Here is a 27578-nt window from a genome sequence, read left to right as displayed (position 1 = left end):
TATTGACAAAGATGGCTATGCAATGCAGCAAATTTTTAACGTTGACGAGACTGCTATGTATTTGAAAAAAATGCTGGATCAAACATACATTGCCAAAGAGGAAAATACAATTCCAGGTTTCAAGGCATCAAAATATAGTGCCATGCTCTTGCTTGGGGCTAATGCAGAGGGATATTACAGATTAAAACCACTGCATGTGTACCATTCTGGATATCCTTGTGCATTTAAGGGCATCAATAAAGCCACCCTACCCATGCATTTCTGATCGAAACAGATATGTTGTTTGTTTGTTTGTTATTTGGTTTTTAGGAGCATTAGCAACTAAGGCCATATTGCTCCGGGCATATGCGGTGGTCATTCCCTTGACCTTTCCGCATCCTCCATAATTGGTGGTGACAGGCTCGAACCCCGGTCTAATCAAGAAGCGTGTGCTACGCACCGCTGCTCCTTCCCACCTGGCTATGGAGGCTCCCACAGATATGCATGGATAACAATATCTCTATTTGAGGATTGGTTTAAATGCTGCTTCATTTCTGAGGTTGAAAAATATTGTAAAGACAACAACATTCCTTTCAAGATTTTGCTTCTATTAGATAATGCTGCTGAACATTCTACGTATCTAGATGATTTCAATTCGAACGTGAGAGTCATATTTCTACCGCCAAACATGACTTCACTCATCCAACCTATGGATCAGGGTGTTATTTCAAATTTAAAAGCATACTATTTACGCACATTTGCTCAGGCATTGTCTGCAGTAGACGGTGAGAAAAAATTTACATTAAGAGACTTTTGGAAATCTTACAATATTTACCACGCCGTCTTAAACATTAATAAGGTCTGGGCAAAAATTACTAAAATTGTTTAAATGGCGCATGGAAGAAAATATGCTCACGGCACGTAAAAGGCTTCGAAGGATTTGAAAAAGACAAATCATATGAAGCGTTTATAGATAAGATTGTAAAGGTTGCAGAGCTACTTCAGTTGGAGGTTGATGCCAAAGACGTGGAGGAGTTAATAGAGGAAGAAGAGAAGGAATTATCTATTGAAGAACTTATTCACTTGCAGGCAGCAATAGTGAAAGAAGAAAATTCTGACGAAGCTCAAGATGAATCAAATGAGGAGTCGAGACACTTCATCACCAGAGAGATGGCAATGGCATTTCATGAAATGGCAAGGTTTGAGAAGATGTATCCTGACAGCGAATGATTCTTAAAAGTTAACAGAGGGGTGAATGATATGCTTGCTTGCTACAAAGAAATCTACAATGAAAAGAAAAAAGCCACCATACAGTCAAGCATTAATATGTTCTTTTGTAAGGTTTGAGCGGCCGACCCCTTCTAAACCTCCACAGCCCTCAACCTCTGCAGCGGCAAACTTATCAGCTGCAGACGTCGATTCTGGCAATGATGCTCGAGAGGTAAAACTTACTGATGCTATGCCTGTCTCTTCCTTTTTTTTTTGTAACTTTATAATTTTGAAATTTTTTTAAAAATCACGCTTTTGTAATTTTTCCTGCGCATGAAATAAAAAAAATTGAATAAATAATTCTATTTACACGTTCGTCGAACATTTCTTTTTTGATTCAATCAATTCAGCGAGCACAGTTGCGAGTGCTGAAAAAGTATGAGGAAATTCCGCGACTTACGTAGAGTTCCGCAGAACGCAACCCTTACGTAAGTCGGGAGTTCCTGTATAGATATGTATAACAAATATATACACTGTATATACTTCTTACAATTAAAATCTTATACTATTAATAAAAAAAAAAAGAAGAAGAGCCTAATTTCTATACGCTCCATTTTAATGAAATTTGGAATGGCTTACTAAATCTTTCTAAAAGAACCCAATATAAAAATTTCATGAAAATCCGTTCACTGGGAGCGATGTTGTTACATATAGATACGAGTAAACCGTGACGCTAATCGGCGCTTTACGCATTTGTAAATGCGTAAAGCGCCCATTAGCTTCACTATGTCCAGAGTTCGAAACTGAACTTTTACAAAACGAAACGCTCGTTAATAAAATATCCTAATTTTAAGAAGGAAATTGATGTGTGTGCCGAACCGCAACAGCTCTCCGGTCCATTACGAGCCTTGTCTAAAACTAAACATAAATGCGCTATTTGGTCTTTTTTTATGTACTGTATAATGCTAGTTCATTACTGACTCGGTAGAAACGAATTTCTCTTTCACTGGTTATTGAAGGATGATGCGGGTAACAAGCTGGACGAACCTTCCTGGGCAAGTTCGAACTAGGTTAGGTGGATTGGGATCACTTCCGACTAAACTGCGTCCCTAGCGATTAGAGATGATATATTCCACGAAATGGTAAGAATACCACATCTCGGCTCTGTATGCGGCAGCCATTAAATAAATAAATGCATCCTCAGAATTTCATTTCATAGTACCATTAAATGAAAATTCCCCGCAAAATATTCCAATTGAGGGAATATTTTGTCGAGGCCCGCAATTTATAAGGCAATCCTGGACACCGAACAAATCGTTGAGATGCCTGACGAGAAGTAGTCCTTATGCAATTCGAGTGGGTTGTGAATCAGGTAATCTATATTAACATACCAACGTAGCAGCATTATTTCGTTAAAGGTAATTGCCTGAGGGTTGTTTACTTTTGTTTCCATTCCTCACTACCACACAGTAAACAGATTCAGGAATAGATGTCGTGCGACATAATCGGGTTTGGATATAAATTGCCAAAAGATTCTATTACGTAAGTGGTAGAAATGTCAATTTAACATTCTATTATCGTAGTACGTCTGCACCTGCGTCTTTTGAGATGTTCCCTGCAAAATTACCGTAATTCGAGTACTCTTGACGCCAGTGATTACATTAACTCAGTGGATGCCACCAATATGGTTATGGTTCAAAAATTTTGTCTCTTAGCTGCAGTGCACAGCGTTACGTGGAAGGGAGTAAAGACTTGTCATTTTATTTTCTTCAGTTTGTATGCCAGAAACATTAAGTGAGGCACAAATGAGGCCTGGTATTAAATTATCCCGGCACCTACCCCCTCTCCTCCTCATCTCAGTAAAATATCCCTCATTTGCTACTGTACAGGGCTGTAAGTACTGCACTGTACAGTAGCCGTTAGCAACGTACGCAACATGGAAAACTAATTTTGTTGGTCTCCTGTTTCAGGTCATCAACTGCTTTGGACAATAGATACTATACATGAGGTATAGTGGCTAAAGTCGCTTGGCACTTCTCTGGAAAAGTTCAAATCCTTCATAGACTGGAGGAATTTCCGACAGTTTTTTTTTTTTACTTGAGTATTAGTTAGTCCGGAGTTGTCCAACCCGCGGTGCATTCCTTCGAGCTGTGCGGCCCGCAGTAATACACGTATAAGCAGACAAGAGTTGTGAGCCCGCAGACTTGAAATATCTGTTTTTAGTATATGATATTTTGTATGTTCCTCAGTATTTAACAATATTATACCGATATGATAAAATATATTATTAGTGTTCAGTAATAACTGTTCGATATTCATATTTTGCTATTAAATGTAAATAAAAAAAAACTGTTAATAACAAAAATCAAATTTATGTTGAAACCTTCAGCATTTCATCTGTTTTTGCCCCTAATCAAAAAAAAATGGTTAGACTCCTGTGTACTCGTGAGTTATTCTGGGATTATAGCTCCCCCCCCCCCCCCCCGCAAACAGGCTTAAAAACACACGCGACTAGAGATCTGTATCTACACACAGGGACAGACAGAGGCACTAGGAAACTCGAGCATTAGTATAAACCTTCTTTCAGATGGAACATCCACAAAGAATGAATGATTTATTTCAGTGGTTCCCAAAGTATTGTTATCTACGAACCCCTTCAAAAACAAAAAAAAAAGTTTTCGGACCCCTATATATATTCCAACTCCCATCAAAATCAATATAGGCAGTCAAACAGCTCTGGAAATTTGCGTTCCCTCCCTCCAAACTTATCAACAGGCTTGAACGTCAAATAAAATGAACGGATTCTTCCCGAGAATTTTTGTCGTATCGGTTTTTTTTTTTTTTTTTTTTATGAAAACCCCAAATACGAAAAGTATCAAAACCTATAGTACTTAGTACCGTGCATGGGTTGAAGGAGAAGTATGGGGGGAGGGATGCCGGAAACTTTGCTCTAGAGACTGAACATGGGTTTCACCACTTCAAGCCTCTAATAAGCAAAGTGGTGGTATTTCACCGGTTGATGAAAGTCATCTATCCGGTTACTCAAATCATCAGTTCTTGTGATATTCCAGTTTACATGGTTTGTAGTTCGGTGTGCCTGTAAAAGTGTGAGTTCATGGGCAATTTGTGGGCTAAAAAAAAAAAAAAAAACCCACTCCTTCCATCTGAGACCAGGTACAGAATGAACTGTTAATCAGTTTTGACAAATGCACCATTAAAATGCAACGAACTCACAACACACAGCAGGCGAGTGGTCACACCAAGCAAGGTAGTATACGCGTTTGACTTGATCAGGTTCTAGTTGTTGATCATAATTCCACATAACTACCAAATATGGTGCTGTTATTGTATTATTTTTGTCTTGCAAAACTATATATGTGACCATTCTGGCGTATAAATAGAAAAGTTATTTTACAAATTTAATCAAAAGGTGGAACACCTTTTGTACGCCATCATATAATAGCGGTCCGAGGTAATTTTCCACTCGAGGGAAATGGCGCTTTTATATCAGAAATTTTAGGAGGGCATTTATGTCAACAAAAACAAACTGGTGATACTTTTCGTTATTTTTGAATAGTACCGCTTTCACTATACTACTTAAATACGATACGCTTAAAATATCACCAATCATACATATTTATATTACAATAAAAAGTTAAATTAGGAAATCGCATTTTAACTTGAAATAAACAGACGAGAACAGAAAACCTATTACAGCAGGCCCCGTTATAACGCGGTTCGCTTTACGCTGTTCTTATATTATAACCCGTATCTGACTATAATGCTGTCACAGATCACTATAACGCTCTTTTACAGATTACATTTTTGACATATTAACGAAATCGTTTCATTTGATGGAGTCGATAGCTTGAAAATGAATAGCAAAACAGCATTAAAACGTTTCCCACGCCGACTTGAGAAATTTTCCCACGCTCAGTAAAATTTTCTCGCACGCTAATTTAGTTTCAGTACAGTGACTTGTAACGTAGTTCCGCGATCAACATTTTAAAAAAATGATCAAGTATATTGCTTGTAATATTTGCGTTATATGCATTTATCCGAAGTCTAGTAATCACTCAGTAGAGTATTAGACATCGTGCGTAACGGAAAGTTTACTTGAACATTGTATAGTAATTAATTCAACCAACGCAGTTATATTTTCGAAGAGCTAATAATGACTGATAGGAATGAAAAAGCAACAATGTCTGGGCGCAGTACGAAGACTATAAATGTAAGAAAAAGACTGAATTTGAAAAGTAAATTAGACGTTTTGAAGCGAATCGATTCCGGTCAACGACAAACGGATGTGTGCCATAATTTAGGACTTGCAACTTTAACTGTAAGAACAATTATAAAAAAATAAAGAATTAATTTTTGCAGTGGGAAAGATAGCTGTTCCACTGCAAGCAGCTAGGACTAGGCCGGCTATTAGGATTGAAATGGAAAGACTTTAATTTTATTGAAGATAATATTCCAATGCAGAATTCAGTTAAGTTAAATATTAAAAAGAGAGAGAAAGAGATTAGCCAATATGATGATCTGAAGAAAACTCGCCTAAAAAAAAAAGTGGAACCATTTAAAACTGGTAAGGGCTGGTTGAATAGATTTAAAATCTAGGGAGAAGCCGCAAGTGCAGATCAAGGTTTTTAACACGTTTTTAACATAGCTGAAGCAGGACTTTTGTGGAAACGAATGCCTAAAAGAAGTTTCATATTGAAAGAAGAAAAAAACATGCCAGGTTTCAAAGCGGTGAAGGATCGGTTGACTTTATTGTTGGTTTTAACGCTGCCGGGGATTTAAAATTAATACCCCTTTTAGTTTATTTGGAAGAGGGCCAAAGTTCAACTCAAAATCCATACATTTTTCATGATTAAATTCATCAATTAAATTAAATTCATTATTTTAATTTGAATTTTAAATTTACTTTTGATACGCAAGTAGTTACCACATAATTATACGTATGCAATGCAGAATATTTTATATGTGCAAATATTTGAATATTAAATATTTTGACCAACATTTGTGCATCTTTTCATTACTGTTTATTATTCATTAGGAAATATCCTATGGCACTGACCGCAGCTCATAAATACATGTTACCTTATGGGAAAGCGGCGCTCGCTTAGCGCGGATTCACTTAGCGCTCTGTTTTTCCGGAACGAATGATCAGCGTTAAGCGGGGGTCACCTGTAATTAAATTTTTTCAGGAAACAAGCTTTAAAGAGACCCCCCCCCCCCTTTTCCTAATTTTAAATGAGAAAAATATTTTATGATTTCTGTAAAATCCATATTCCCAACAGAACCATCGAAAACGCTAATGAAATAATTTTTTTCTGCAACACTGTGAATGCATCATTTACTTTTGAATGCTTTTCTGCCCAGTGAGCAACACGATAGGTAAATGCAAACAGGGCAGTAAGAAGTCCTCTTTAGCTTCCTTCATGCATAGACGAGATAGTTAAATCTTCCCCAAAGTGAAAGAGCAAGGCCGTCCAAACTTTTTTTGGCTAGTAGACAAAATGGTGAGGGTCGTGGACCGCATCGGTTCGCGAGAGATGCATCAATAACAGTTCCTTACCACTAATTACGCATTTTTCGAAACAGAATTTCATTTCCGTTACCAAAGTTTGGATTTACAGTTTCATTTTTTCCTTTTTTTTATATTTAAAAAATTAAATACGAAAATTCAATAATTATTACATGAGCCTAATAATATTCTTATTGAGTGGTTATAATATTGGTAAATACTGAGGCAGATACGTTAAACATTATAAGAAAGCAATACAGAAAAATCGAATCGAAACGGATGTTTTGAAAAGTCACTGTGAAACTTCGTATATTTTGTAATACGCTGGATTTAAACTCGGGAGGATTTAGGGCAGCTGCACAATGCGAAGGAATGGACTGTGGGTTGGGCGTCCCTGTGAGAGATATTCTAGGAAATTACGACCCCCTACCCTGTACACTGTACAAGAGATAACGGGGGTCGTAAACAACAGACGTAGAATTCAGTGTTTTGTTTATTCCTCGCACTGTCGTTCAAGGTAAATTTGTTTACGGGCATAATGCTTTGGAATTTAAGGGCTTCATGCGAAAGAAAAATGCCATCCTTTGTTTCTAAGTGGCAAAGGAAAGTAATGTTCTTTTCCAGAAGTAGCAGCTTCAGCTCATTTAATAAGAGAAGTTACACTGAATTTTCTAGAGTTTCAGATTTTAATGGAAACTGAACACATCATTACAATTTCTTAGTGGGTGATATTTCACGAAATATTTTGTGCAAAGAATTTGCGAGAGCATGAAAACTCGACCATTTTCACTTGCAGATTTGTGAGAAACACTCATTTAAATATATTCGATATCATGGAACTAAAACTCATCTGGATGTTCGAATAACTTCCTTTTGAAACAGCATGATGCATTTAACTCTTACTTTCAAGAATATAATAACCAGAGTGCTTGGGCGTAAACATATTGGTCTGATCGATTCGATTATAATATTTCTTCACTAATGTCCACTTATTTTCATTTTTATCGAGATAAACTGGTGGAAAGATATGAAATCGGAATTGGCCTAAAATCTACCAGCAAACACATACTCTGATAATTTGGTGTCGACCCAACTTCCTTCGTATTAATACCTGAAAGTCTGAAATATAAATAAATGTTCTGTTTATACTCCGGTGCAACCACATAAGGAGTTTACAAGATAGAAATACAAGAACATTATACTGCATTCAGTATTCATAAAGGTATGAACGGTCACTCAAAGCTCATGCACCCTCACTTGACCACTCGGCTATGGAGGTCTTTCATTTATAGTGATTTCTTTAGGGGAGTTATTACTATAACAGAGTGGAATCAACCACTCTGTTATGGTATAATGTCCGTACCAGGTTATATAGAAGCAGGTGGTCGAATACTAAGGAACTGTGCATGTGGGCGCGCGCGGGCTATCCAACACTGATCAAAAGTTTAATCTGCCATTAGATGAGATGGCTGTTTAAATCCTTCCGGACCTGAAAACACAAGAAGAATGAAAAGGCCCGGAGGGTGCAGGTCACCAACTGCTGTTTAATTTGCTTTGTTATTTTTGAAAGTTCCAGTAGCACAGGTAAGGTTTCTCACTTGACGAAACTAATGATCAGAACTACTGTTTTGACCTAGAAAAAATACCCCCCCCCCCAGTTTTAATGGAGTTCCTTTGGGAGCTGCAACTTGGTGCACCCCTGTTTGAAACTACGGAAACTATTTTCTACTGTACTGAATTATAATTTATGTACTGAAATATTTTTAAAAAAAATGAAGTGTAAATATAAAAATTAGACTAATTTAAGTTTAATCATGTCTTAATTTTTTAAATAATAATTTTCGCTTGTAAATTTAATTATCTCCTCCCACCTCTACCTTCTCTTCCAGTTCTGTGGTACTATTTATTTAGGACTTTATTTAAAATAACTAAATGCAACAAGGCATAATACGTTAAGAGTAAGAGTTTAATATCTATATAATATCGGTGTAGATACACCACAGATCTTAAGAAACTACGATGGTAGTGTGGGAGGAATCATTTGATCTGTATCTCATATTGTGCTCTTCCTTCACAACGAGTTGCCATGGTATTGCACTACCTCGAATAAGTAACGCTTCACTAATAGAGAAGACTATTGTTACTTATTCTCAGTGAGTACCACCACCCAGAGGGCACCGTTTCAAAGCTAGGCCTATCATCGGTGGGTGGGCAGGTACCCTGATATTGCAGACATGACAACTCAGTTGTGAAGATAATCACACACAATATGAGAGATGCCAAAAGGTTTATATGATAATGTTTAAAATAACTAAATGCAACTTTCCTTCCTGAAGCTAACAAAGCTTCAGGAAGGAAAGTTGCAATCGTTTTGCAATTTTTTTCGACTTAATTTTTAATTGTTTATTTGATTTTTTATTATTGTTAATTATTTCATACTGTAATGTAATTTCAATTTTTTAATTGTTTTCGTTTTAATTTCTGGAGAATATCATACGGAAGTGTTCTATGTATCATATTATTGAGGTAAACGTCTCATTCTTTTACAGAAACTTGCAGTAAATAAACAATTTGAAATAATAAAAGCCATGTAAAAAAAAAAAGAAGCAGAAAGGCAAACACATTTCAATAGGCTATGGCAAAAAAAAAAAAAAAAGAATAAAATTCATATTAATCATATACAATTAACGAATCCTGGAAAAATGAACCCCCCCCCCCCACCTAAATCTGTAGATTACCACTTCAAACTGAGAACAGTATTTTCTCAAATACTCAGCAAGGTGGATAAAGGATAGTGAATACGTCCACTATCCCCAAAACAATTATTTTCAAAAAGTAATTTCAGATGATATTTTCAAAAAAAAAAAATGTTTCATATTAATGAATCAATCACTTCTCCTATTTTTAAACAAGGACATGGGGTATAATCTCCTATCCCCGAAAGGCTGTTGGATAAGAGTTTGAAAAGGAAAGCAATAGTAATTTCAAACATGTTCCACATTAAGGAATAATTCATTTTTCCTATTTTTTCCGATATTCCGCCCCCGTTCCCATTCGAAAATATCAAATGCAAATTCAGTTATCTATTGAAATTAGCGTTTTACTGGAGTCACGATACGTAAAACAGAGAGGTTATTTTTAATTTCTCACAAAACCAATAATTTACTTCTAAGAAGGAACACGTTCACGCATAGGTTTTTGATGAAGAAACAGTTCGCATAATAGGTTACTCATAAATGAGTCAACTGCTTACTCAGTTTGTTACATTACATAAACTGTTCACGGATGACATCGAAAGTAAAAACTTACATCAGTACCTTGATCCCAGTTTTGTAATGACAGTCCACAAAGCCCGAGGCACCACTTACTCCCGAATGGACAAACGTTAGATCAAACATCAGAAAGCGAAAAAATGAAAACACATCTCCAGGCAACACAACACGTGCCTTCTTTCTACTTTCGTTTTATTTCGCAACTTGAAACTTGTTCACAGTTTCGGGGGTTAGAAATGAAAACGATAACTGGAGCGCAAGCGCACAGAAACTTTTAATCCCACACACACGTCAACGGAGGCGGGGGAACAAACCCACACGAAGCAACCAAAAGTGGGTCGCAGCCGGGGGTTACTACAAAGCCGGTTCTGTCATTAGTGGACAGTAGAAATAACGAATGACCGACCGCAGAAGTGGCATTGACACGCTGGTGGATATTAACATATAAACGGCAGAGTTAATGATTAGCGAGGACTGTATTACTACAATGACCAACTGTGCTCTAGGCAATGACTCCAGGGGTTTTAACTTATTCATTGCTCCAAATTTCTGGTCTGACTCCCAGGATATTAAAGGAAATAAATACCGCTTTTTGTGTATATGTGTATGGAGGGAGGGTGGGGTGGATTCTAATATAAACCGGAAATGCACAACTCGAAAATGGGTGACAGAAGGAATGGTAATCGTTTTACAATATTATCTTAAACAAAGGCAAGGATTCTTATTCGGCCAATTTTCAATAATGTTATCACAATTTTTTATTTATTTATTTATTCACAACATGCAGAACAGTGCAATGGTAAATAATTAAAAAAAAATAATAATAATAATACTATCAATCTATATACTGTATCCGAAGAGTATTGGAAAGTTTTGGGGCTACCATATATTTATTATTTGAAAATAAAATACACGCAATGATATTAATATTAGCCATATGGTGCAAGAAAGCCCGAGGCTTAATGCTGCACCAGCCAAAAAAAAAAAAAAAAAAAAAAATTCTGAAGTATCGAGAGAGAGAAATAAAAGGGAATCACCAAGAAAGAGAAGTATGATGATATGATGATATCCAGCTCAGGACCCTGGGTGTGCCAAGCCCATACTCACGAGATGTGAGCCCCTGGGGTTATATTACGGATACACTATTTACATTTACATAATCTTCTGAGTTTATTTACATAACCTTACATATTTCTTATTATTTTTTGAATATTTAGAAGAGCAATTGTTCACCGAAATTATTTCGCAATAATAAAATACTTTTTTTTTTCTTTTTTTTTTTTTTTTTTTTTTTTTCGTTTTTGGAAAATGACTTCCTCGGGTTGCTTCCTGGAAAATGACTTCCTGGGGTAATTTTCCAAAAACGAAAAAAAAAAAAAAAAAAAGTATTTTATTACTGCGAAATTGGCAGTCCTGTGTTGCAGGACTGCCAAGTAAGACTGAAGAAAAGAAACCCAAATATCTAATGTTTTTAAATACTGTATTCTTTAAAAATATAAAATACAGTTTTTCTCTCTTTTGTGCTGCTAAACTTGTGTTATAAGTGCAATTCATTGCTCAAGGATGCCTTTTAGACAACTGGCAAAAGAAAGCTTATTTAAAACTTGGTTGAAGAAACCGAAAGCAATTTACTGTCTACATAACAGAACATTCGAGTAACGTCACGTCACGTGTTACTGTATTTGTTTACGTTCGCCATTTTGAAAGTAAATTCTGTACTGATTATACATAAATGTAAAACAATAGATCATACCACTGTTTTACATTTATTCTAAATTAAAAATCCCTCACTATAGCTCATACCTAAAGTTAATAAACCTCATACAGAGAAGAACATTAAAGCTTAGTGACAAACTTGATAAAATCCAAACTATTATATTAGGATAACCCGGAAAGTTAATTCACATATCAACATTCTTCTCTTTCTTGGTGATTCCCTTCTACTTCTCTTTCTCTGGGTAACTCAGAATTTTTTTTTTTTTTTTTTTTTTTTTGGCTGGTGCAGCATGAGCCTCTGACTTCCTTGCACCATATGGATAATGATAATAATAATATGCCCATGTGTATTGTGTCTGTAAATTGAGTGTTCTCTGGTCGATTTGCCGAAGACCGACTAACTCAGTCAGAGTGAAAAAAGCCCATAAAAGTTCCTCGTGTCAACGACGGTGATGATACCACTGTGCTATCCACGTAGACTAAATTTGGTATAATAAAGAAAATAGAACGGGGCGTAAACAGGAGTGTATTAATGGCAGAATATAACATTGGATCGTCAACATGTATGTTTTTTTATGTGCAGTTAATAAAATTGCATTCTTAATCTCTTTATTTCTTATTTAGCCTGGTTATTAATGCATTAAATATATTAAAAATAAAACTTTCTAGATAACGGAAAAATCGAAATAATGGCAAAGGTGACGTTATTCTGAAAGTCTATTGTATACTGTATTCTGTGCAAGTTAGAAAATCAAAAATGTTTTTATATTCATGCTTACGAACGGTACGGCATTTTTAACCAGTTGTAACATGAATTCAAGAACTGTAAAGTTTATCTTTTATATGCGAGTGAATTCTGGCTGCTGAAGTGGGCAAACCATAAGCACCATCAGGGTCGCGTGCAGGTGTTCAGGGTGTACCCCGCACACGGGCGACTCATAAAAGGGGCAGCATTTGGGTTCTATTAGATGAATATCAAAATTTAAAAAAATATAGTCTATATCATTTATTTTATTTTTTTCACAGAAAGGCTCAAATTCTGTAACGGTACCCCTCGTGTTACGCTACGTGACGGACATGAACTGAGAAAAACAGTTGTAATTAGAAGGAAAAAGTCAAAAGAAATTACTGTATTTGACATACTCGAAATTCTGTTTTTTGCTACTATTGTAGGCTATTTGATAATCAAAAATCACAGTTTAGCAGTGAATATGGCTTTAATGATTGGCAACATTTATCACATATACTAAGAAGACATGAGAGAAGTGCCCGCCATATTAAAAGTAGTACAAAGTATTGCGAACTCAAACTGTCATTATGTAATAAATGTACGATTGATGTAACAGAACAGAGACTATACGACACCGAGAAAAATATTGGCAATCAGTTATTGAACGTTTAATATACATAATATAGTATTTATCAGGGCAGTGTATTGCTTTTAGAGGTTTTTCAAAAAATTTATATGATAAGGACACAATTGTAACTTTCTAAAATTTGATTCAGTAATGTCGGAACATTTAAACATCCCAAAAAAAAAAAGAATATTGCGCATTATTTGGGAGATAATATACAGAATGAAAGAATTCATATAATTTCCGAAGGTATAAAACAAAACCATTTTTAAAATAGTTAAAAACGCAAAACATTATTCTTTAATTCTTGATGCAACTCCGAATATGAGCCTAACTGAACAATTAACTCTTGTTATCAGGTTTGTGTAACATTAATAAAAACATTGCAGAAATTCACGAACATTTTTTGGGATTTTGCTCTGTCGACGACACTACTGGTCAGGATTTGTACATTTATTTCAAATAATTTAAATTCATTAAATTTTAATATTCGGATTTAAGCGGTCAAGGATACGATAATGGCGCAAATTTACGAGGTAGAATTAACGGGCTCCAACAAAAAATGATTGAAGCAAATTCTAGAGCCTTCTTTGTGCCATGTTCTGCTCACTCTTTAAATTTAGTGGTCAATGATGCAGCGAAAATTTCGTTTGAGAAAGTTGATTTTTTTTTGGTATTATACAGGAATTATACAATTATTTTTCCTCGTCTACTAAGTGTTGGGCTATATTAAAATCCCACGTTCAAAATTTAAGCCTAAAATCGCTATCAAATACAACACAGGAAAGTCGAATAGAAGCAATAAAGCATCTTAAAATTAACATTTTGGAAATTTATCAGGTTAACCATATATCAAATTTATCAGGTTAATCATATCAAATTTATCATAATCATTATCAAATTTATCATATAACTGATGATAATACTAAAGATTCAAGAGCTCAGACTAATGATCTTATTTCAAAAATAACTTCATTTAAATTTCTTTGCTCAATCATTATTTGGCATGATATTTTAGGCTAAATTAATATCATCAGTAAAATGATGCAGAACCCGTCATTTAATATAGAAACAGTTGCTGAACATCTTGTAAATCATTTAAAAGATTATATATAGAACAGACCAAATTCATCTGTAGTCTCTACTGTTCTCCCAACTCCACTAATCATTTGGAGCTCTTTGACTTCCTCTCTTTGGAACTTGAGTTTCTCCAGTCCAACTTTCCTAACAGTGAGGTAATTTCCCTTGGTGATTTTAATGTTCACAACTCCAGCTGGCTTCTGTTTTCTAGTCACACCGACCCAGCTGGTCGAGATGCTGAGGCTTTAGCAATTACTAATGACCTTGCACAGATTGTTCATTTACCTACAAGAATACCGGACAATCCTAATCATACAGCCAACACGCTTGATCTTTTTCTTACAAACAACCCTTCTAAGTACACGGTCGAAGTGAGAAGTCCTTTAGGCACTTCAGATCACAACTTGGTGATTATCTTTTCTCCAATGGAACCTTTATCTCATGGCTATTCCCAACCTCGTGTTGTTTGGCATTACAAGAATGCAAAATGGGATGACCTGCAAGATTTCTTTTCTTCTTTTCCTTGGTCGGATTACTGTTTCAAAACTTCTGATGTCAACGTTTGCTCAGATCATGTCAGTGAAATTATTCTTGCAGGAATGGAATCCTTTATCCCACACTCCACTTTAAAATCTCTTCCGTTATCTAAACCTTGGTTTTCCAATAAATGTGCTAAGGCTGTTCAAGAGAAGAATGTTGCATATCGTAATTGGCTTGTTTCCAATTCTTCAGTTTCATTTTCTGCTACACCAAAGCTCGCAACAACTGTAAAGCAGTTATTAACCAGTCCAAACTAGAGTTTGAACAGGCTAAGAGTAGAAAACTTGCTTCTTGCCCTAATGGTATCCGAGCATTCTGTGCCAAAGCTATTGGCCTCAACTTTTGCCCATCTCTGCTCCCACCTCTGTCCAAACCAGATGGTTCTGTTGTCACTTCAGCCAAGGATAAAGCTGACCTGCTAGCATCCCATTTTCATTCCAACTCGTGTATTAATGATCTTGGTAAAACACCTCCCACCATGCTCCATTCAATACCTCCTGTAGTCTTCCGTCAAAAAGGATGTCAGGATTCTGATGAATCTTGATGTTAAGAAAGCTCCAGGTCCCGATGGTATTTCTCCACTTGTTCTCAAAACCTGTGCTCCTGAACTTACTCCTATTCTTTGCCGCCTTTTTTCACTTTCTTATCCCAAAAGGTGTTTTTCCTTCTGCTTGAAAATTTGCTCATATCCAGCTAGTTCCTAAAAAGAGTGACAAATCCCTCCCATCCAATTATCGTCCCATTGCAATTACTTCTACTCTTTCTAAAGTAATGGAGAAATCAAGTAACCGCCAACTCTTAAACTACCTAGAAACCTTCCGTCTGATCAACGTTCGTCAGTATGGATTCCGTCAGTGTTGATCCACTGGTGATGTCCTGGCTTATGTTACCCATTTATGGACTAATTCAATGGAAAGGTTCGGTGAAACACAATTAGTTGCTCTTGACATCTCAAAGGCTTTCTATCGTGTTTGGCAAAAAGGTCTTCTAAACAAGCTTCCATCTTATGGTTTCCTAACTGTTTTTAGTAATTGGCTATCCAGTTTTCTCTCTGATCGCTCACTGAGGGTGATGGTAGATGGCTCTCTGTCTTCTAACTTCTCCACTAATGCCGATGTTCCCAAGGTTCAGTTCTTTTCCTATTGTATATTAATGACCTTCTTCCATTGACTGGAAATTCTATCCATAGTTTTGCCGATGATGGCACATTGCATTCCACTTTCCGTTTTGAGAAACCTTGCCCTGCTCAATCAGTTTCAACTTCTCGAAAATCTGCTACCAATTCCTTAAATGCCGATCTTCAGGTAATTCCCCAGTGGGGCAAAGACAACCTAGTTGATTTCAACCCTTCTAAAACTCAGTCTTGTCTTATATCTCGCAAAAAGGATTCTTCTGCTATGCTTATAAGCATTCCTATGCTTATCTTTAGTGACACTGATTTCTAGGCAAAATGATATATCTCTTTTGGGGATTACCCTGACTTCTAATCTCTCTTGGCACAAGCACATTAGAAATATTGCTTCCTCTGCATCTAAAAAACTTGGTTTTCTCTTTTGCTCTCGGCGTTACTTTTCTTCCAAACAGCTGCTCACTCTGTATAAATCGCAAATCTGCCCTGCCATGGAATATTGTTCCCACATCTGGGGTGGTGGCCCCAAAACCTCTCTCAGGCTTCTTGATTCCATTGAGAAGAGGGCAGTTAAGTCAATTAATGATTCATCTCCAACAGAGTCTCTTCACTCGCTGTCTCATAGACGTACTATTTCTGCTGCATGCCTCTTCTACAGATACTTCCATGGGAAAAAAAGTCCGAACACGTGCCGCCACCAGCCAACATCCATTTCCTGTCCAACTTCAAACTCACAGAACCAACTTTTCATCTTCTTCATTTATTCATTCAGCTGCCATTTTCTGGAACAACCTTCCTTCATATGTATTTCCTGAAAATTACAGTCTACATAAGTTCAAGTCCAATGTCAACAAATATCTTCTTTCGTCTTCTCAACCTCCAACCCAAGCACAGTACCAAGTATTATAGGTTCTAATACCTCTCGTGGTTGAGGTTTACATAAAAAATAAAATGAAATGCCAGTGGAGGAACTAATAGCATGGATTATCGCAGCAAGTACAGGACGATACAAGACAATCCTACAAACTTCCAATGCCTACAACATTCAATGATGCGTCGGTGCGAATTATGCATTGAACATCAGTCACCAGTTCAAGCACTTCTTATTGTTTTTTCTATTTTGTGTGCAACAGCAAATGATTTGTATGCATTAAAAGACATTAAATTACTGAATGTACTGTTTTGATATTTACAACTCTTTAATAGCCTCTGCTGTTATAATGACTCATTTATGACCTATGTTTTCTTGACAAAAAAAATGTTTCTTTTAGTACCATCTACCATCAAGTTTGTCGGTAGAGTTTCTCTGCACCTTGTGTATGTATGTATATATATATATTTTTTTTTTTTTTTTATTGTGATATTTTGAACAATAAGTTGAACTGAATGTACTTTGATTACTAAAATAATATTAAAGAATTTTAAATTCTTTTTTAGTGATACTTATTATTAACAAGTTGAACTGATTGCCATACTATGTAATCTTTTTTTTATTTCAAAAATTCATTTTGTGACCTACTTATAGTTTTTCTGTTTTTATGATATATTTAACAATACTTTGAACTGGTTGTACTGTGATTAGAATAATAAATATATAATAAAATTTTTATTTTTGTAACCCCTTTCTAGTAGAGGGCAGTCTTATGAAAGTTTGCGCGTGAGTGGCCCTGAGCACCATCTCGCTGAACTGTTAATGACCACGCAGCCTTTGAAACAGCTTAAACCACAGCGTTTACCAGACATCATTGCCTAGAAACGATTAATAACCACAATCCTAAGCTGCCAGAAGCATGGTGATGATATCATGCCCGTCATCATTTTGATGACTGGCATGATATCTTCACCATGCTTCTGGCAGCTTTGTGAATGGCACATCCCACCATCTGCCTTAAAAGGAACCAAATCCTTGAGAATGAAGACCAACAGACTTAAGATGGCCGACAGGTTTATACCCGCTAGTGCATTAGGATCAATTCAGTGCCTCACACATATCGGAACTGACTTACTAAGGCTCACAGAAGATTCGAAATATAGGAAACAAACCGCAGTGTGGTTTGCTGAGGCTACTGTTGCCTAATAGTTGTGTGCATTTCTGTCAAGAACTGTGTGTCTGCAATTGAATAGTGTATATCTCACACAAGTTGTTTCGGTGGATGTGATATTAAGATGAACTTTTGTACTACAATTGCCAGGACTCTAAGACAGAAATGTAGTGATGAGTAATTCAATTTATATGTCAGCTTTTCTTGTATATTTTAGCCATTCTTTTATTTTTCATTTTATGGTAATCCCTTGGCATTTTCTGCCGTGAAGGGAATTTGTCACTTACCAATGTACACCTATATTTTATATTTGGTAGGACAAATAAAGATTTATTTATTTTGTCACAATACAAATTTAAATGAGTGGCAAATGCATCTTCCCAACATTAAATGCTTTACCATTTCATGAAAGGGTGGGCATACAAAGAATTTATTGCACCATGTAAGCTTCTACTCATGCTGGTCCCTACACCAAAGGTTCCCAAACTTTTATACCTTGCGCTCCTTTAAAATATTTCATAAATTTTACGTCCCCTTTCAGAACTAGTGCGAATAAACAGATTTGACAAAAATACATTGGAGTATATATACTTTTATAAATTAATATACCCTTCAATACATTAATTTCAAATATTTAAATAAAATACACTTAGTAACTGGATTAGTGGGATGGTTTATTCATATTTCATTTTAAAAAGTGCTTCATAAAAACAAGACGTGCCCATCAAAAATGAAGTGCTCCACACTTTGGGAACCTCTGCCCTAGAGCAATGCACACTGACATGCATAAATTTAAAGTGGAAATGTTTTCACCAATTCAGAAAAAAACATCCACTGAAAAATCTACAATTTTATGTTTTTGCCACTAAAAACTATGCATAACCACTAGAAGTTGAGAAACAGTATTAACTGATAAATGCAGTAAGGACACAGGCAGTGACTATATCTCCTGGTTGTGAAATATTGATTGGAAAAGGAATTTCAGTAACGATAATAATCATCCTTTCTGGATGTACATTTGATCAAATTTGGATCAATGTTACTTTCGGAGCAAAAGAAATAAAAATGGATGCCATATCGCACAACAGGTTGTGTTTTTTTTTTGTATAACAAAAAAATATTTCAATATCCTTGGTATGCATTTGATTGTAATCATAAACTTGAAAGAAATATTCTTTAGTTATCAAGCAAGCTAGAAAAAAATCATGATCAAGTGTCAAATGCTGCTATAAATGTTGGGAAGTCAGCATTTTTTTGTCCTCAGCTGCAGAAAGAGATATTTTATTTAAAAAATATATTTTCCTCTTATTTATTTATTATTATTTTTTTTATTGTGGGCACTACAGCAAGAGAACAGGTTACTGTTTAACACAATTAATGCTATCCAGATGGTCCGTACTGCCTATCAGCTCTTTTAGTGTCTTCTAGGCTGCACTGTCTTTAGTTAATCCCCTTTGGGAATACTGGAAAGTACAGTATTTACCATCTACAGGAGCAGAAAACATTCTCCACTGCCAGGGGCAGATCTAGGTTCTTGGAAGCCCAGGGCTGGAGTTCTTAGTGGATCCCATTTATGTATTAGTATAATGTACATGGCACAATCAGTTAAATCAATGGGGTCATTTCCTCGATAATATAATCAGTCAATTATATTATCGAGGAAGTGAAAATTAGTGAGAGAGGAGCTATTAGCTCCTCTCTCACTAATTTTCCATTTGTTATTAAAGATAACAACTACAGTGTCAATATATAATATCTTAGAAACATATTTTAGAACATTGTTCAAACTTTGTTCAACTATGAAAAGTAGAAGCTTGGTTCCACCAGGGCCATTTCAGAGCAAGTATGATATCAGGGGCATATTCAGGGGTGGGCAGAGGGGCATATGCCCCCTAACAAAAAATTTGAAATTAAAGAAAAAAGATGCAGCAGGCGTTCTAAAAAAAATCTCAAAACCCTGATCACCACGACCCCCTTACGATGACATCTAGCTACGCCACTGTTCGTTACCATTAACATTCCAACTGTGAAAACCTTGTGATTTGTAGAGGATTTTGGTTGAAATGGTGCTTCAAGGTTGTAATAACCATTAATCATTTAAAAATTCACAGTCTAGAGTGTCTGTATGTACTGTAAGTTAAAAAAAAAAATTACATATTAATAATAATACCCTAACACACACAAAAAAATAGGTATTTGGGGTCCCTTTGACTCCAGGGGGGGCAAGGGATCAAGCCCTATTAGCCATGCCTTGATCTGTCCCTATTCACCCCCACACCACTGTAACAAATTAATTTTGGTACAACAGAGGTCTGCTACTGTTTGATTTTACTACAAAAGACCTTCCAGAATAAAAAAAATCTATGGAAGGTAAGAACATCTGGTCAGTCAAAAACAAAACCACAATCATCTCTGCATTCGGGGGGGGGGGGGGGGGGTGATAAAATTTCAAACACTGATTTTTGAAATTTATAAAGCGGCTTCTTATAGACAAATTGCCTTGAATTTTTTCTTAATAGATGCAATACATACTGAAGGAAGAAAATGTAATTTTTTTTTCTCCATAAAACAATACATAGTGAGCAGAGTGCATTTTTATCTCCATTGGATAACAGGATAACCACTTGGCACACTAAATAAAAAAAGTTCGCACTATTAATTTTTTTTTTTTTTTTATAACGGGTATACAGTACCTTATCTTCTAATGAAATTTCAAGAAAATATAATTACTGATAGCTGTGTTATAAACATCCAAAAACTGTGTCAAAGAACATTCATTAAATGGGAAAAGAAAAACTTTGCCATGAAAAAAAAAAAATAATAATAATAATAATACTGTCAGAATTAATTCATTCTGCAAAACGAAGCAGACAAAACAGAAGCAACATGCAAATGTTGTTATTACTGAGGGGAAAAAAGTGTCTAAACTTTCATTTGATATTTTCTCCAATACAAGTGGTTTCATGCCATCAGAAAGCTATTAACAACGCTGTATTACCGATTTGGCCAAATTCATCGATATGCAGCTTTCATCTGAAAATATGGTTTATAAATAATAATGAAACCGAGGAACAGCAAATCAGTATAGAAATAAAGATATCCCAGGTGCGTTGTTTGTTTGGTTTATTTTTTACTTCCACATAAAATTAAAAACTGTTTCTCTCATGAAATTAAAATCTTTGATTCCAGGTGAATTCAGCCCAGAAGTGGAAGTAAAGCCATAACGAAACTGGTTGATTATTTAGTTGAAAATTGCGGAGAGAAAAAAAAAAACACAACAACAACAAAAAAAAAAAAAAAACGTTTCTTCCTGGTTTTGCAGTGTCTATATTTCTACATCTATCCACAATTTGCAGCATCTACAACCACGATGATATGCAGCATCATGGGCAGAACATACAAAATATTGCATGTGGAAGTTTCCATTCACGTTTTTTTTTTATTTTTTGTAATGAAAACCCCAAACATGAGAAATATTATAACCTACAGAACTTAATACCATGCATGGGTTGAAGGTTAAGGAAATAAACAAAGATATTTGTTGATATTAAACTTAAACTTCTTTAGATTGTAATTTTCATGAAATATGTATGGAGGAACGTTGTTGCAGAGAAAAGCAGTTGAATGAATAAATGAGGAAGAAGAAAAGTTGGTTCTGTAAGTTTGAAGTTGGACAGTAAAAGTGCATTGACTGGTTGTGGCATGTGTTCAGATTGCTTTGGAAGAGAATGGCAATTATAGGATCCCATGGAAGTATCTATAGAAAAGACATGCAATTGAAATAGAATGTCTATGAGACAGAGTGGAGACACTGTTAGAAATGAGTTATTCATTAACCTAACTGTCCACTTTTAAATGTATTCTAGAAACCTGAGAGGTTTAGGGGGAACCGCCCCAGATTTGGGAACAATATTCCATAGTAGGGCAGATTTGCGATTTGTACAGAGTGAACGGCTGTTTAGAAGAAAAGTAATGCCGAGAGTGAAAGAGAAAACTCAGTTTTTTAGATATTATTATATTATAGGATGATATTATTTAGATTATTATTATGCAGAGGAAGATATTATTTAGATTATTATTATGCAATATTTATAATATGTCTATGCCAAGAGAGATTATGATCTTGCCTATAAATCAGAGTGTCATCACAGATAAGCACAAGAACAAAAGAATCCTTTTTGCAAGATATAAGACAGGACTGATATTTAGGACTGAAATCAACTCTGCCCCACTGGAGAATTACCAACAGACAGGGCCACCCTCAATATTTGTGGGGCCCTGTTTATTTCCTTACCTCCAGAAGTTAAAAACAGCACATATTATTGAGAGTGAGTATAACATAAAAATTACATTTTTAAATAACGTCCTATGTTCAATATCAAACATACACATTGAGAATGAAGTATACACTCTACTTCTAGCAATTTTCAAGTTGACTTGTGCAAGCACCTTTGGAGAGATGATAATGTGGGTAACTAGACATTAAGACGGTAGGCTTGTTGATAGAAATGCAGAAAAGATACAGATGATATTATTATTTAGACCATTTGAGCTTGGGGCCCTGTTCCACAGAACAGGTTGAACATGCTTGTGGCCGCCCTGCCTGCAGATCAGCATTTAAGGAATTGGTAGTGGATATTCGAGAAGCTGAAGCCATCCTTGCAGGGCAAGGTTTCTCAAACTGGAAGGTGGAATGCAATGTGGTATCATCAGCAAAACTGTGGATAAGATTGCTGGTCAATGGAAGGTCAGAGTGGAAGAAAGAACTGAACCTTGGGGAACATCAGCATTAGTGGAGAAGTGGAAGCTTATTTAGAAGACCTTTATGCCAAACACGATCAAGAACAACTGCTTGAATTTCACCAAACTTTTCCATTGAATTTGTCCATAGATGGGTAACATAATCCAGAATTTCACCAGTGGATTGACATTGATGGACCTCATACTGGTGATTGCTGATCAGATGGAAGTTTTCTAGATAGTTTTAGAGTTGACGGTTAATCGATTTCTCCATTACTTTAGAAAGAGTAGAAGTAATTGCAATGGGACGATAATTGTATGGGACGGATTTGTCACCCTTTTTAGGCACTGGCTGGATATGAACAAATTTCCAAGAAGGAAAAACACCTTTGGAATAAGAAAGTGAAAAAAGGTGATACAGAAAAGAAGTAAGTTCAAGGGCACAGGTTTTGAGAACAAATGGAGAAATACCATCAGGACTTTCAGTTTTCTTAGCATCAAGATTGATTAAAATCCTTCTGATATCCTTTTGAAGGAAGACCAGAGGAGGTGATGAATGGAGCGTACTCTGAATAATAGGAGGTTGTTTACTAAGGTCATCAATACACAAGTTGGAAGAAAAGTGGGATGCTAGCAGGTGAGCTTTATCTTTGGCTAAAGTGGCAATAGAACCACTTACCATCTGGTTTTTACAGAGGTTGGAATAAAGATGGGTAAAAGTTGCAGCCAATAGCTTTGGCAAGAGACCAGAATGCTCACCTACCAATTTGTCAAGAAGCAAGTTTTCTACCCTTGGCCTGTTCGAAAATTAGTTTTGACTGATTAATAACTGCTTTACAATTTAAAAATATTTCTTGCTTTACCTTTATATCTTTCATGCTTTACAATTGTTGCAAGCTTTGGCGTAGGCAGAAAATGAACCTGGTGGTTTGGACACAAGTCAATTGTGATATGTAACATTCTTATCTTGAACGGCCTCAGAACATTTATTGGAAAATCAAGGTTTAGATAAAGGATGAGATTTTAAGGGGGAGTGTGGAATAAAGGATTCTATTCCTACAAGAATAATTTCACCGACATGATCTGAACAAATGTTGACATCAGAAAATTTGAAACAGTAATTCGACCAAGGAAATCAAGAAAAATCTCACAGACCATCCTATTTTGCTTGTAATTCCAAATAACATGAGTTTGAGAATGGCCACAAGAGAAAGGCTCCATTGGAGAAGAGACCATCACCAAGTTGTGATCTGAGGTGCCTAGAAGACCACTCACCTTGACCCTGTACTTAGAAGGGTTGTTTGTGAGAAAAAGATCAAGCGTATTGGCTGTGTGGTTAGGATTGTCTGGTATTCTGGTAAGTAAATGAACAATCTGTGTGAGGTCATTAGTAATTACAAAAGCCTCAGCATCTTGACTAGTTAGGTCCGTGTGACCAGAAAACAGAAGGCAGCTGGAGTTGTGAACATTAAAATCATCAAGGAAAATTACCTCACTATTTGGCATACCCAAGGACTGGAGAAAGTCAAGTTTCAAGGAGAGGGAGTCAAAGAATTCCAAGTGATTAGTGGAGTTGGAAGAATAATAGAGGCAACAGATGAACGAATTTGACAAAACGGGATAGAGAGATTTTAAGCGAGAGAACATTGAAAAGAGGAGATTCCAAATTGATAAGTCTCTGACAGGAAATATGAGAACGGATATATGCACAAGTACCATATTTGAAGTGAAAAGAATCATAGATCAAATAATTCTGACAACTGAGATGAGCAGTGATTGAATCAACCAATAACTTGGATTCTGTTAGAAAAAGCACATAGGGTTTAGCATACTGTAAGTGGAAATTGATATCAAATGAGATTGGAAGTGAGACTGAGACCATGTATATACGTGAAATGAATAAGGAAGTATTTGGAATATTTAGATCTTTTCAAAAATAAGTTTGTTCTATTAGTTTGGAAACTCATGGTGCATTCAGTAGTAAGAAAAAGGTGGGAAGACGTGCTGTATAAAGTAATGAAATTTTTGGATATGGCAAGAATACAGCCAGCTCCTTGACATAACATGGCCTTGACAATGCCTCCGCATACACACTACTTGGATTTTTTCCAGTCACTATCTGGCAGATTAGAGGCAGCGAGATTATACACTAGCTGATTCGGAAGCCTCCTAGACAGTTACCAGTAGGTTCAGTCTGGTGGACTGTATAGTGGCTGGCTTGTGAACACCATTTTAGAGCTAGCTGTATCCTTGAAATGTAAGGAAGATTGGATCTTGTCATGATGACCATCATAACCTCAAAAGACATAAATCATACTGCATGATGAAAGAAATGGGGGACGTTTGTCAGAGCTTTGTTCTGGAGACTAAACATGGATTCCAGCACTTTAAGCCTCCAATGAGCAAAGTGGTGATATTGCACTGGTTGATAAGGGTCACTACTGCCTAGTATTGCCTGGTAACACAGAGGGGCAACATTCCTCCGTGTGGTGGATGTACCACACCTTGACCTCTGCTTATGTTGGTTTGCATCTGGGGGTTTTACCCAGGGTAATTAACAGTCCCACTATCATGAAGGTGCAAGCAGAGATTTGGCTGTCATAGACTGACTTGGACTTTGTCAAAATTAAGTTCACTTGACTTGAGTGTCATCCGAATATCAGTTCCATTTAGTGTTTGGAACTCCCAGGTAGCAAGCCCAGTTTGGCATACCCAAGACAATGTCTGTGACAGCCTCAAGGACAAAATTAACTAAAGTGACAAGAAATTTTTATTTTAGTACTCTTAATAATTCTTGCAAGAGTATAAAATGTTTTCATTACTAAATAATTTGGCTTTCACTTACTACTCACACATTGTGCTAGCTAATTTACAAATCTATATTGTTAAATTAATTACATTAGGGCTGGAATTATTAAAATTTGTATTAATTTATTATTATTTTTTATTCTTTAGTATACTGGCTTACACACCATTGCAAATTGTGATACATGATCATACCAATATTGGAGTAATTTATTAACAACTTCAATTTAAGGCCAATTAATTTCAATGATGCTATGGCCTCACTTAGGATACTCAGCAAAGTTGGGAAATTTGTAGCTTCTTCAAATTAGTTTTTGCCATCTTTTCTTGCTTTCACCAACTTCTAAACTATTAGATTATTCAGGGGGATCAGTTACATCCATTGTGTTGTTTGTATTACTACAGTAGAGCGTCAGTTATCCAGAATAATTAATGTCAGACCTCTTCCAGATAATCGAATGTAAGGTGAAATTAAATAGTGTGAAAAAAATGAATTTATTTAATTAAAAAATAATAATAATATCTTATACATAAAAATTTCCACATACATATGTATGTGTATAGGTATTTTACTGCAAATTTTTTGTGGAAAAAAATTTAAAGTAATTTTTTAAAATAATGTTCGATTGTTTTTTGTTTAATTTGTTGTGACCTTTTTTTTTTTGCTGCAAAATCTCTCAAGTTCCTTAATAACATCAATTTGATTATATCCCATTCTTCCTGGTTTTCTGCCCATTTCAGTGCTGTTCCTTTTGGTTGACATTTTACCATAAAAAAACGGAAAAATAATAAATCGCACAGTTTTGGGCCGATATTATTACTGAATATGAAATTTATTCTTACACAATATGAAATAAAGAGAAGAAAATATGTAATGGAAAACTGGGTTCATGGAAGCGAATGACTAAACTCTATCACTCATGGTTTCTGAGAAACCCATTAATCCCAATTAAACATTTCACTTGATATACAACGTAAAAAAAAAAAAAAGACAGACAGAAATACTCTCATAGCATAATAAACATATGTGTTAAATACTACCGTTAATAAAAAAATAAGAAAAATCAGCCTTTCAAATTATTCCAGATAACCAACATTCTATTGTATATATTTAATATAGTGAATATCGTACCCACACAACCTTGCATGGTTGTATGGGTACCATATTCAGAGATAGCAGATATACATCTCCCCAAGCCCTTGTTTAAAAATAGGAAAAGTGAATGAACTACCAATGTGGAATTATCCAAGGGACTCACATCTGGTGAGTATGGGCTTAGCATACTCAGAGTCCTGAGGTGGATATCATCATTCTTCTCTTTCTTGGTGATTCCTCTCTCTCCCTCTCTCTCTCACACACACACACACACACACACACAGTAACTCAGGAATTTTTTTTGGCTGGTGCAGCGTAAGCCTCAGGCTTCCTTGCACCATGTGGCTAATAATAATAATATATTTTTTTATATTTCAGACTTTTACCAACTTGAATTACTGTAGAGCAGTAAAAGTACAAATTTCAAGGTTTTATTGAAATAAACTGGTAAATTCTAAAATTTACAAGATTTTGGACTTTTACAGTAACACACACACACACACACACACACACACACACACACACACACACACACACACACACACACACACACACACACACACACACACACACACACACACACACACACACAAAGTCCCAACGTTTATTGGGACACTAAAATAGAAAAACACCTAGTTAGAAGTGAAGAAAGAAATTTTTAATATCAAGTATGATCTTCATGGGCCTTAATGACATCAATAACTCTCTTGGAGAATACTTTCTACAAGTCTTTATAATGAGTGGCTCCATTACTTCCCATAAAGCTACAGAATATTCAGGCAGAATATTTTTAGGTCTGTCACAATATTCTCCTCTAACCTCTCTGTATTAGCCATGCTTTGTGACACAGAGCACTGGCACACTAATACAAATACAGCTGAGATCCTTCCAGATCAATTTTCACAATTCCCAAAACATTAAATTTGTAAGGCAATGAGTCCCAACTGTATACACGCCATAATGTATTGTGTAAGTGTAGTCACGTATTTCCAGTTAACAAAATAACACCATCAGCTCAGCATGGAAACACATATCATCTTCCCTAATGAAATATTTTGAAAACACTTTGTGACAATTTTGATACACTG

General features: G+C 35.7%; 1 protein-coding gene across 11 annotated transcripts in view; it reads right to left on the bottom strand.

Moving 5' to 3' along the window:
• LOC150084219 (MAGUK scaffold protein DLG1-like) overlaps positions 1–27578 on the bottom strand; it is an 855099-nt gene that overhangs the window by 95029 nt on the left and 732492 nt on the right. The gene's annotated exons all lie outside the window — the stretch shown is intronic.

Source organism: Mastigoproctus giganteus, chromosome 6 (assembly GCF_048544385.1).
Source record: "Mastigoproctus giganteus isolate SK-2022 chromosome 6, ASM4854438v1, whole genome shotgun sequence".
Classification (NCBI taxonomy): Eukaryota; Metazoa; Arthropoda; class Arachnida; order Uropygi; family Thelyphonidae; genus Mastigoproctus; species Mastigoproctus giganteus.
The sequence above is the reverse complement of the archived record's forward strand: the minus strand, read 5'-3'. Positions and strand labels throughout refer to the sequence as shown.